The sequence below is a fragment of the Myotis yumanensis genome, unplaced genomic scaffold, assembly GCF_028538775.1.
Source record: "Myotis yumanensis isolate MYYU_CA2020_CCGP unplaced genomic scaffold, mMyoYum1.0.hap1 SCAF_8, whole genome shotgun sequence".
Lineage (NCBI taxonomy): Eukaryota > Metazoa > Chordata > Mammalia > Chiroptera > Vespertilionidae > Myotis > Myotis yumanensis.
Window position 1 is genome coordinate 90,942,436 of NW_027223759.1, and position 13,562 is coordinate 90,955,997.

The following is a 13,562-nucleotide window of genomic DNA, read 5'->3' on the forward strand; positions in this document are numbered from 1 at the left end:
CCAGCCTGCTCACCCCTAACTGCCCCCTGCCAGCCTGATTGCTCCTAACTGCCCTCCCCTGCCAACCTCATGGTCCCCAACTGCCCTCCCCACTGGCCTGATTGCCCCTAACTGCCCCCCCCAGCAGCCTGATCACCACCATCTGCCCCCCTGCTGACCTGCTCACCCCCAACTGCCACCTCCGTGCTGGCCTGCTTACTCCCAACTGTCCCCTGCTGGGATGGTTGCCTCTAATTGCCCCCCACCACCAGCCTGATCTCCCCTAACCACCTTTGCCTCAACCCAACCACAATGGCTTTGTTGGAAGGATATCCGGAAGGTCTCCCAGTCTAATTAGCATATTACTCTTTTATTAGTATATATAGGTACTTGTTTGTTGACATTTTTACTCTTTATGCCTGTGTTCCTTCTCCCCCTTCTATTTCTTATTTTTACAGCAGTCTCTTTAGCATTTCTTGCATTGCTATCTTGGTGGTAATAAACTCCCTTAACTCTTTTTTGTCTGTGAAACTCCTGATTTCACCTTCAATTTTGAATGATAGCCTTACTGGTACAGTCCTCTTGGAGTTAGTCCTTTGCATCATATTGTGTATTTTGTTCCATTTCTTCTGGCCTGATGTGTTTCCATTGAGAAATCAGCTGATAGTCTAATGGGAGATTCCTTGGAGGTAGCTTTCTGTCTCTCTCTGGCAGTCTTTAAAATTCCTACTTTGTCATTGATGTTTCCCAATTTAATTATGATGTGTCTTGCTGTCAGTCTTTTGGGGTTTATCTTGTTTGGGACTCTAGGTGCTTCTTGGACTTGTGTGGCTCTTTTCTTCCCAACATCAGGCAAGTTTTCTGTCATTAATTCATCAAACAGGTTTTCTATTTCTTGCTCTGCTTCCTCTCCTTCTGGCACGCCTATTATGGGGATGTTGTTTCGTTTTGTGTTGCCCCATAGCTCCTTTAGGCTCTCCTCCTGCTTTTTTAGTTTTCTTTCCAGTTGCTGCTATACTTGGGTGTTTTTTTCTACCTTGTCTTCCAACTCACTGATGCAGTCCTCAGCTTCTTCTATTTTACTGTTGAAACTTTCTATTGTGTTCTTGACTGTGGCTATGTCATTCTTCATTTCCTTTGATTCATCTTCAGTCCTCTTGATTCTTATACATGTTGTTGAATTTTTCTTCCATCCTTTTCACTGTCCTTATAACCATTGCCCTGAATTATTTCTCTGACAAATTGTTTGCCTCTGTTTCATTTATTTCCTTTTCTGATGATTCCTCCTTTTCTTTCAAATCAGGGTTATTTCTTTGCTCCCTCCCTATTTTTTCTGTTCCTTTGTGATTGTTTCTACATAACAGACCAAACTGCTATGCCACCCAGATTTTTTGAGTTTGTTTTATATGGTAGATGTTTTGTGGGACCCAGTGGTGCATTCTTTTTGGTCTTATGGTCTGGGAAATCTAGGGATGCCTCCTACTTGGGATATTTGGGTTATCTTCGTGTAGTTAGGTATTGAGTGTTATTGTCCCATTCATGGATGGAGTTTCCTCTCAGGGTGTCTGGTTATGTGGCTCATTCTGTACCATGTTGACCAAACAGCACAAAATACAACTCAACAAGACACAAGACAAAGGGAACAAAACACAAATGTACTCATGACACTAATAACCCCACTATAAGTGACCACTAGAGAAAAGAGAAGTAGGGGATAGAAAAGAGAGCAAAAATGATATTGAGGAATGAAAAAAATGGTAAGAAAGAAAAGAAAAAGAATAAAAAGAAATATATATATATATATATATATATATATATATATATATGGAGAAAACAGCACATAACAAACATATAAACCAAAAAATGCAAATGACAAACCCCAGAAAAGAGGTGGTGGCAGAATCTGTAGAAGCGGAGCTTATTACAGAAAGTAAGATTAAGGAATTAAGTGAATATGGAGAGGACCTCAGTCCAGTAAAAAGGAGGTAGAAAGAGGATGAGTGCATAAGAAGAAAAGAAACCGAAAGAAAAAAATTTTAAAAAGAAAAAATTAAAAAATAAAAACAATTAACAAATCAACAAATGACAAGTAAGTGCCTGTGAGGGTGTGGAGTAAAAGGAACCCTCATGCACTGCTGGTGAGAATGCAGACCAGTGAAGCCACTGTGGAAAACAGTGTGGAGTTTCCTCTCAAAACTAAAAATGGAACTCCCAATTGACCCAGTGATCCCACTTTAGGACTATATCCCAAGAAACTAGAAACACCAATTAGAAAGGATATATGCACCCTTACATTCATAGCAGCACAATTTACAGTAGCTAAGATTTGGAAACAGCCTAAGTGCCCATCAGCAGATGGAGTGGATTAGAAAACTGTGATACATCTACACGATGGAATTCTACACTTCTTTAAAAAAGAAGGAATTCTTACCATTTGCAACAGCATGGATGGAATAGAGAGCATTATCCTAAGTGAAATAAGCCAGTCAGAGAAAGATAAATATCACAGGATCTCACTCATTTGTGGAATATAATGAACAACATAAACTGATGAACAAAAATAGAACCAGAGACATAGAAGCATTTAACAATCTATGAAGGAAGGTGGGAGTTGAGGAGTAAGAGATCAACCATAGTACTTGTATGCATGCATATGAGCAAAACCAATGGACACAGACAGACAGTAGGGGGAGTGAGGGCTTTTGCTTGGGAGAGGGGGTGATGGGGGATAGGTCAGTGGGAAGAAAAGGAGACTCATGTAATACTTTAAACAATAATGAATTTTTTTTAATTTAAAAAGTTAAAGTAAATAAAAATAAGATAAAATAACTATAAACAAATAAAAATAGAATGAAGAAATATAATGTGGAAAAAATAAAGAAGCAAGCAAAAAAAAAAAACAAAGAAAAAATTTAAATAGAAGGTAAAATAAATAAATAAATACATACATAAATAAATACAAAAATTGAAGTGCTGTTCCTTTCAGCCAAGTTTTAAGGCCCCATGGGCATTAATTTAATGCCCCACTCTTCTGTACTGTCTGCCACTTCTCAGTTTCCTGTTAGTTATCAGCCCCATGTTGATGTTCTAAGTGATCCACCCTTCCTTTGTTTGTGTCTATCTCCATTGCCTTGACTGCCAGTAGGCAGGACCAATCTGCCCACTTAGCCTGTCTGCCTGCTGTCAATCTTAATCTCTCAAGTGGCTCTTTGTTTCAGGGCTATAGTTAGGGAGGTTGCTGTATCACTTTCAGGGACTGAAAGGCCTCTCTTCAACACAGTCCCTGAGGGCACTTTGGCGCTATTCCTTTGTACCACTCAGGGTGTAGTCTAGGTGTGGCTGTATTGGTTGTCTGGAGACTTCTGGGAGGGGTTAGCAGTCAGAGGTGGGCAAACTTTTTGACTCGAGGGCCACAATGGGTTCTTAAACTGGACCGGAGGGCCGGAACAAAAGCATGGATGGAGTGTTTGTGTGAACTAATATAAATTCAAAGTAAACATCATTACATAAAAGGGTACGGTCCTTTTTTTTTTTTTTTTAGTTTTATTCATTTCAAATGGGCGGATCCGGCCCGTGGGCAGTAGTTTGCCCATGGCTGGTTAGCTCTTCAGGAGAAAATGGTTGCTTAGGTCCCAAGTGTCAGGTCTCCCAGTCACCTCTCTTCAACCTGCTCTTCTCCACAGCGTCTCACCAGACTCCACAAGTTTGCACCTCCATCTGCACCTCCACCTGCACCTCAGCCACGGGTGAGTGTTTGTATTTGAAAGGTTCTATGAACTAGGTTTAGCATATAAAAGCAAAGACCAAAAATAGAGGAAACAACTGCACCACTGTGAGTTTCTCTCCCCCCGGCACTGCGGAGCTTGGGCACTTCTTCAGGCCGTCCCCTCTGGGCTCAGTCTCTCGTGGCTGTGGACTTAGGTCTAGAATCCCCTGCGGCCAGCAGCCCTGTGGACCTCTTTCCACAGTCAGATGTTATGCCTGTCTTCAAGGGATGCAGACCTGGTGCTCTGTGGCTTCCTTCTGACCCTCTTGGCTCAGAGGTCTGGCACCTCTCTCCAGCCCAGATCCCCAATCCTTACTGTTCTCCAGGCGTCCTCTGCCCTTCTTGGCTGCAAATTGTCTCACCAGCTGTGTCTACTTTACCAATTCAATGTGGATGTTATTCAATTTGGATGCTCCTTCTATCTGCTCCGGGATAAGGCTCAGGACATGTCTGCCTATTCGGCCACCATTTTTCCTGGGTGTTACTTTTTACTGAGCAGCTACAGCAGGCCAGACATTATTTCAGAAGTGGTATATGCATAACATAAATTAATTTTTTTAAAAAAAACCTTTTGTGCATTTTAGAGAGGAGAAACTAAAAGCCAAGAGATGTAAGATAAAATGCCACAGTGATGCATTTGTAGAGCTGTGAAAGTCCCCAAAACCTATACCATTTACCTCTACCCAACTGTAAATGATAGATTTTTTTCATGAGTTGGAATTAGTTTTGCATGATTCTTCCTTTCTTCTTCTTCCTTTAATGCTCCATGAATATGAGATTATTAGAAGATAGGGACATTTATATTTTATTACTAAGGTGTGAGCCCAGGTTTATTTTCTCTGTATTTATGGAAAAAGTAGATCACGCCATGTGAAATTATAACAAAGAATGTCCAAGAGCATTCAGGGATGGGGGGGATGGTAATGTCGATGATAACAATTATGTTGCAGGTGCATGTGAAATGGAACCATTCTTGGGTAACATTTATTAGAGGAATCAGATAGGACATTTGAGAGAGAGTCTTGATTCCTTCTCATCTTGTTTCATGCAGGCTTCCCAGTTCATCAACTGCTGTGCACTGGCAGCAGATCTGCAGGAGCTCAGCTGCTTAGGCTGCAAAAGCAAAAGGTGTTTCCTTTACCCTTAACCTTTTATGAGGTGAAGGAGTTGGAGTACACATGAATTACAAGGACAAGATAGGTATTTATAAGGAGATTCTGGATGAAGTGTAAGGATTTGAAGTTTGAGATGGAGTTGGATATAAACTGATGCTGAAGTGTACAGAGTGTAACTGCAGAATATAAAATAAAACATAACTAAAATATAGCCATGGCCGGATAGCTCAATCCTGTACACCAAACAAGTTGTCTACTCCCAGTCAGGGTACATACCTAGGCTGTGGGTTCAGTTCAACCCCTGGTTGGAGCACATGCAAGAGGAAGCCAGTTGATTTTCTCTCTCTGTCTGTCGGTTTCTCTTTCTCTCTCTCTTTCTCTCTCACTCTCTCATCCTTTGGCTTTCTCTCTCTGTCTGTCTCTCTTTCTCTGTCCCTTTCTTCTCTCTATAAAATCAATAAACATATCCTCAGGTGAGAATTTTAAAAAAATAACTAAAATATCCTATACTAATAAAAGACAAACATGCAAATTGACCATACTTTTGCTATGCCTTAAGCCATGCCCACCAGCCAATCAGAGTGACTATATGCAAATTAACTCAACCAAGATGGCGGCCGCAGCCATGGAGCTGGAGCAAGCAGGAGGCTTGCTTGCTCCAGTGATGGAGGAAGCCAAGATTCCCAGCCTGCCACGGTCTGGCTCTGAGCTTCACTGAAAGCAACAAAGTTTCAATTATAGAAGGTAAATAAACCCCAGATACCTGCTTTCAGCTGGCCATGGCCACGGAGCTGGAGCGAGCAGGAGTGGATTGCCCCTGGCGATGGAGGAAGCCAAGCTTTCCGCAGGCCTCCACTAAAGACAACAAAGTTTCAATTATAGAAGGTAAATAAATCCCAGAATAAACAAAATAAAAAAGAAGAAAAGGAGAGGCTGGGAGCTTACATCGCCAGGGTGCTTGTCCAGCCTGAAAACGGCCCTCAGCCCCTCACCCAGACTGGCCAGGCACCCCAGTGGGGACTCCCCACCCTAAAGGGGGTGTGGCCAGCCTGAAAACAGCCATTAGCTGCTCACCCAGGCTGGCCAAACTTCCATGGGGTGAGGGTCCCCACTGGGGTGGACATCCTTCGAGTGGTCCCACACTGCAAGAGGGCATAGGCTGGGCTGAGGGACCCCCTGAGTGCACAAATTTTTGTGCACTGGGCCTCTAGTCCTATATAATAAAAAGCTAATATGCAAATTGTCCCCTTGACTGGGAGTTCAACCAGGGGGCAGGGCCAGCTGGCTGACCTCCCACATCCCCTCCTCCCTACTGCCCAACCCGATTGGCCCTGATCGGGGCAGACCAGCTGGACCCCTATGAATGAATTCGTGCACCGGGCCTCTAGTAGGAAATGAAACTCAATAGCAAAATTTCTTTGGTGTTTTTATCAGAGCATGAAAAAAAGCTTACATCAAATGTTCTATGCTTTCTTTCTAAGAAAATGATCCCTTTTCTCTAAAATTTGTTTTGTTGAAACATATCGAAAGGTTTAGCTTGAGACAGGCTAAATAGCCATCTCAGATGGTGGATAAGGAACAAATGACTTTATTTAAGGAAAGGAAATGGGGGATGGGATATCCAAAGAGAAGGGCTGCACAGCACCCAGCCAAAGGGGCATGGGGCCGATGCTGGCAGCCCCCAGAAGCTGGAGTTTCATCCTTATATGCAATCACCAGTTGTAAGCTCTTGTCAGTGGATTTGGGGGCTGAGCTGGGCTGAAAATGCAGAAGGAATGGAGGTGTGTGGTCAGGTGCCTTCAGGACAGTTTCCATTCCTTACATGGTCTGACTCCTGATGTCCAGCGAGCCTTTCCTGGCCTTTGTTCTCCTGTGGGAGGAAGCTTACAAATGACCATTAGGATCATATTGTCATATAGTCCCAACACAGACCATAATAGAAGAAATGAAACTACTGTAAATAATGCCTACTCCAATTGATAACCTAATGAATACTTATACACAAAGTCCCACATGGGTTTATATATATTATATTATGCTGTGTGGCATTCTATTGCACATTTTGTTTTAATTCCACTAATGAAAGGACTCATCAGATGACTCTAGGCACCCTTTCTGTTGTGACATAGATAGAAACCACCGGTCCCTGGGCCTGGCCATAGCCACAAGCTGCAGGCTCAGTGAAAATCAAGCACCAACCTGTATTTTTTTGCAGCTAAAGCTCCCCTTCTTCCACTTATGTGTCTTTGACTCTATTTCTTGGTAGTTTTTTTTTAACCTCCTTGTCTCCTGAGCCTGGAAATTGAGGTTTGATACCATATTTGAGATTTGAGGACCTCTCACTTTCCTCCTCCTTCTGCTAGGTTCCTCCTGAAGTCGTGGGTTATACTAATTGAGCCAAACAGAGTCTTGCCCAAGTTTTCACAATCCAAAGACACGAGAGTGTATTGTTTTCTTGTATTCCATTTGTCCTTTAGCTAGCTGTGTGTAGGAGGCATGTTGAAAAGGCAGCCTCTCAGGCTGCATTGACACATGGCAATCATTCTAAAATAGTGTGGTACAGTTGAAAGAAAGGGGAGTTGGGATTAGAGGTATCTAGGTTGAAAGTCAACTTCTATCATTCTAGGAAAACGTTTGCTTTTAAGTTACAAAAATGATTATTTAAAACTCATTTTAAAGTTAAACTGTAAATGGAAAACTCACAAAAGAAATGATGAATAGATTTTGGTAGGGGGATTTATAATCTGATAAATCGCCTAAATTCATCTGAAAAGTAATCAGATTATTTTAAATATTAGAACATATATACTTATGTACATAGGGGGTTAAGTTTTTCTTAAGTTTCCTTTTCAAGGCCTGTGAAAAGCAATTGAGGAGATGACTCAGCTGTGAATCCCGTAAGCAGAACCAATAAGCATGATCAGACCAACCCATCAGGAGTCAAAACATCATCTCATCCACATCATCTCTTCGAAGGACAATAGCTGATGCCTGCAGACCCCCAGGGCTGCACCTAGCTGTTCCCAGCCTCACCCTAGCCCCTTCCCCTTTATAATCCTGTCCCCTGCACCTTTCTGGAAAACAGGATTTGAATGCTTCTAAGCAACCTGTCTTCTTGGTTGGCTAGCCTTCTCAATAAACACCTGTTATGGTTTAACCCACCTTCGTTACTGGACACAATAATAGGCAGCCCAAGACCACTTGGGGATTTCCAGGTAATAATTTGACTGTGAAAATTCAAAGAGAAAGGAAAGTGCTATAGAAATAGTAAAAACAAAAGTAATAGGAAATAAGTGTAGCAAATATTGACATTTAAAGGGCTATGATATTTAATATTATGAGAATCGCTTGAATATTAGTAAGAAAATGAGAAATACTCTAATAGATAAATACATTGACAAAAGACATGATAAGACAATGACAAGGAAAGTGATGCAAATGACCAATAAGCATTTGAAGAGGGAAGTTCTCAAAAATAATAAAAAGATACAATTAAACATAATAATGGGGTCCCACTTCCACCTACAAAATCAGAAGTATTTTTGATAAGTGCTTTCTGGTACCGTTATGAGCAGACAGAGAAGTCTCTGTTTGCATGGCTGTCTCCCAGGTGTCATTCAAAACTTTCAGTTACTTCCTATAAAAGTTATCTGACCTTCTCACTGATGTTTTTTACTCTGTCCCAGCACCTGCTTTATTCTCTTTATAAAACTTATGATTACCCAGCATTATCTTGTTTTTGCTGCTAGAATAGTCTTTCAACTGGGATATAAGAAACCTGAAACTAAAACCCTACATGTCCACCCGCTTTAACCCTGTCAACATAAGAAACATCAAAACCTGCGAAGGATTTTTGTGAGTTTATTTGAACCAAACTGTCACCAATTGCTGGGAGGCAAAATCTCATCAGATTGAGATAATGCTCAAGTATAGGAGTTTTGCATCTTGTTTTATACATTATAGTCAAAAAAGGAGACATAAGTGGGTTACATGAAATCCATTGGTGACAGATTAGGGAGGCGGGAGAAAGCAAAGTTGGGTGGGGGGAAAACCTCTGGGATTGGATAAAAAGTAAAATGATAGACACCAAGTTCTTTTGCATGGTAGGTATAGGATAGTTAACAGTCAACAATTAGTTCAATAAAAATGAGGGGATTTGTGGTGTCCACAGAGCAGTGCCTGTGCTTTGAGGGGTCCAGAAAAAGGAAAATTTCTTTGACATTACACAGATATGCTATGGTAGATGCAAAAAGACAATGGTCAGGCTTAGTTAGGGTAAAGATTGACCTTTGTCAGGGAAGATAACGACCTAGGACATGACTACCCACCATAAACTCCTTTTAGGTAGGAACTGAATTTTAGACCATTCTCTGTGCTTGTCAGTTTAGCATGTGGCCCCTTTTCATCCACAAATCCCCTCCCCCCAAAAAAAGGGTTTTCAATCATTGTATGACTCAGTAGACACACCCTGATTGAAAGGGTGGAAGAAGTGCATATATACACTTTTAGGGATCATAGTTCTGCAATATATGCATATCAAAGCTTTCAAAATTATCTTTCGACTCAGTAATCCCATGTTCACAGATTTATTTCTAGAAAATAATCAGAAATACACAAGTTTTATGTATAGTGATAGCCATCTCAATATTAGTCTTATTTATAATAGCAAAAAATAATGTAAGTATCCAAAAATGCAGAAATGGGTAAAACATTTCTCTTGTATATCTAGCATGTAAAACTATACAATTGCCAAAAGTCATGTTTTCAAAAATTGATTTATCACGTAATTTAAAAAATAAAGTGAAAGAAATCAATATTTGAAATTTCATATGCAGAATAATCCAAATTTTGCTAATCTATGTATATAAATAAAAATACCTTACAATGTATCATAATTCACTGACCTTTGAGGTCATAATTTCCTTTATGCCAAATTACAATTGTCTAAGTGCTCATCTATGGTAACTGAAATAATCCTTGTATTTTACCGTCTGACTTCCCCCAGTCATCCCTGAGTAGCCAAATGAATGATTCCAGGTCTCATAAACTCAACCCATCGATCACTGTCTCAAACACCGACCTCGTACCTTCTGAGACACCCATCTTGCAAGGCCCGTGTTTTTCTTTATACCAGTGTGAGCTAAACATGGCATGAGCCCTTCCCTTTGAATATCTCAGTAGTCAGCTTTTTCTAATGTTTAATGACAGATACAATAGAGATACTGGAATTGAAGTACAATATAGAAAATAATTTATAAACCCTATCTTTGGGTTATCTGTAAAGAGACTCTGAGACAAAGAATTGGGTGCAGAAAATGTATGGAGAAATTCATGTGAGATGAACTTGCAGGAAGGTGAGGAAGACAGATTTGGCAGAGGAAGAGCTGACCTAGTACACTTGACAAACCCCACCTATCTTACAGTGAGATCTGGAGCTGGGAGGAGCCTTCACAGCTTGGGGCCTTTAATTCCCCACATCAGGTAGTGTTGGCTATGAGCCACACCCTGGGAGAAGGCATACTCTTGCATGAAGTAATTTCCTGTGGCAGACGATCCAGAAAGAGTCTGTGAGCCTTGAGCAGCAATATTTCCAGTATCTGTGGGATGAGTTTCAGGAGCTGAAGAGGGAACCTGGTGCCATAACAAAATATGGCAGACTGTGTGGCTAAAATAGAAATTCCAAATTCAAGGTCCTAGACATTCAGTTTCTGGTGAGATTTCTCAGCTTGTCTCGTGGACTGCTACCGTCTCACATGTGTTCGCACCGCCTCTCCTTGGGGCTTGTGCCAGACAAGAGAAGAAGAAGCTCTCCGAGGTGTCCTCCCATCGGCCCAGCACCCCACCCTTATGACTTAATTTAATTTAATTACTCCCTTAGAGGCCCCATCTCCAAACACTGGATGAGGGTTTCAACATATGAATTTGGGGAAGCAGGCAGACATCCATCCAGCACCCAGCGCTGCCCACTCCACAGCAGCAGGCTCAGCACCCTTCTCAGGCTCTTCCTGCCGCCCTCCTGCTTTTCTCTCACCAGGTGACAGTTCTTTCTTCTTTCCAAACTGAGATGCACATTTATGTCTCCACAACTAGAGTCTAGGTCAAATTGAATCCTGGCTCTTAAGAAAAATGGGTGATTATTCTTAATTCAAATCTGGGTACTCACTTTCTACCATGCATACTACGACAATAGAATTGTTCAAAATAATGTATTGATTAGTACTTGCCATACAAATGCTATGTACCAAACTAATCTGAAACTCATTAGCCTAAAGCAATAATCATGTGTGCGTGAGTTGGCTGAGCTAGACTTCCAGGTAAAGAATTAAAGGCAGACAATTTATTGGGGGCAAGCTCATAGGAGATACACCTGTGGAAAAACAAGAGCGCGAGACTGAGCCAGGGGGAGCTGATCTTGGCTTGTGCCGGGTTTGGCTTCAAGCTCCAGATTGAATCCAGGTTTGTTCCACATTATCTCTCATCCTCTTTGGGCAGCCAGGTAGATGGGGCGTATTTTCTTCCCGGATATGACAGAGGTGGGAGTATAATCGTAGCTGCTCAATATGAATGGAACAATAATAATTAAAATAATACAACTAGTGAATTGTTTAGCACCTGGATTTGTTTTCTCTTAATTCCTGTAAAAAACAACCTTGTTCATCTCCCACCGCATGCTCTTCTGGCTCATGTTCACCAGTCTCTTAAATTTCAACTCACTCTTCGTTTTCCCCATTACACCTTAGAGACATATTACACCTTAGTAGGAGGTCAACAATGCATTTGAAACCACAGTTGTGGTCATTTCTTCAGCATACTAGTGTATAGCTTTTTCAGTGGTAGAGGACCATTCAAATTGCTTAGCACACATACACAGAAAGGAAAATCTTCCTTTTCCTATCCCTTTCCCTTACAGGTTTCTGTTAGAAGTGCCTTGGAGCAAACAGGGGGAATGATCAGGTCTTGAAACACATTCCTTGGAGACTGAGAGACAGAAGCAGGAGCAGGAGAGGTGTGGGTTGCCCCGTTGACTGACATGTGGGGCAGTGCAGACACCCAGCAGGAAACACCACAGGGCTCTAAGGGATGGTGGGGATAGTGTATGGTGTGCAGGCAACCTGGCCTCAGTCTGCACTGCCAGCTCAGTGCGTGCACTGGCACCTCCCCCAGTGTGATGAGAGGCGCATCGGCCTCCCAGCTGCAGCTGCGCAGCAGGCAGAGCTGCTGACCAACCTGCAGGGGGACCTCCCCGCCAGGCCCCAGGGCCTGCTGCCCAGGACAGCAGGCTGCCAGCTGTGAGAAACCTGCTGCTGCAGCCCTTTTACTGTCAGTCCCATGTGTTGTGATGATCGAACATTATTTTTGAAATTTGCCATTTTAATCTGTGTTTACTCTTTATTAAACTTTAATATTTTTCTTTTATTTCCTCTCTTCTATATTCCAAAGGACATGGAAATTTTTCTTGTTAGAATTGTTTCATTTTTATTTTTCTGTTAGTTATTAATTAAATCCACATTTTGTTCTTCCTTGTATACTCCCATTGAACTTTGTGTTATTCATGTCTTTTCTGTCATCCCTGTAGTCTGACCTCCTTCCTGACTTCACCTGCTCCGCTCCCATGGCCTGGTGGTCTTTATGTCTGATTTTAGCTCAGATTATTATAGTCCTGCATCTTCTATCACTTTATCGAGCTGTCAATTATGTACTATAAACTTCACATATTTAGATGTACCATTTAATTCCTAAACACATATACACATCCATATATTTAACAGCACATTTAATAAATTATGTGCTACCTCAATGTTGTGTTCTCCCAGATTTCCCACTACTGTTCCCGGACTGCTTGCTATATGAGAGCTTTCAGAGTAAATCATTTTGTGATAAACGTTCAGAAGTGTCTATGACTTTAATTTTTAAAAATTTTAAACAATAATTTAGCAGAATCTTAAATTCCAGATTTGAAGTCCTTGTCCCACCTCTTTGAATGTGTTGCTCAGTTTTCTTTTTCCTTCAGCAGTGCTCTCGGGAGCTCTACGGCTATGTCCACCTGAATCGTATTTCTTATAGATAATCTGTTTACATTAAAAGGACATATTATATTGTTTCTCAGCATTTAATCTTTCAGAATTTAGCTGGAGTACACCAGGTGTGAATATCAGTTCTCATTTCTTAGGCTCTCTATAATCTATGTTTGGTATGTGTTGAACCAAAAGAGAAAATAATATAATATGATTTAAATTATTAAATGTGTTATATCAGAAACTTGGAATTTCTTATTATTTCTGTTGTATACACTCCCTCATTCTACAACAAAAGATAATGAAATATTCAGTGGAACAGAATCCCAATAATTGGACAATAGTTGATAATGGCAGATAGGTTCCTTCCCTAGAAATTAGACATTGAGAGATAGTTATTCGGTCTCATGGTGGAACTAGCAACACATAACCTCAATGATTATTACAGGCCAAACACTACCTCACAAACCAAATAATCAGGACAAAGCAAAATGGAAAATAAGAGAAGAATAAAGCATATCTGTGGAGCAAGGCAAAGATGAGTGAAGTCAAAAGAGCCTGGGCAGCCAGTACTGTATTTGCTTCCTATTCATTTCTGAGATCTGCCTTTGGCCATATGAGGTGATTCTCTCTCTCATCGTAAGTTCATCTTCTTATGTTTCTAGTTTAAGCTTTATTGTATTATTT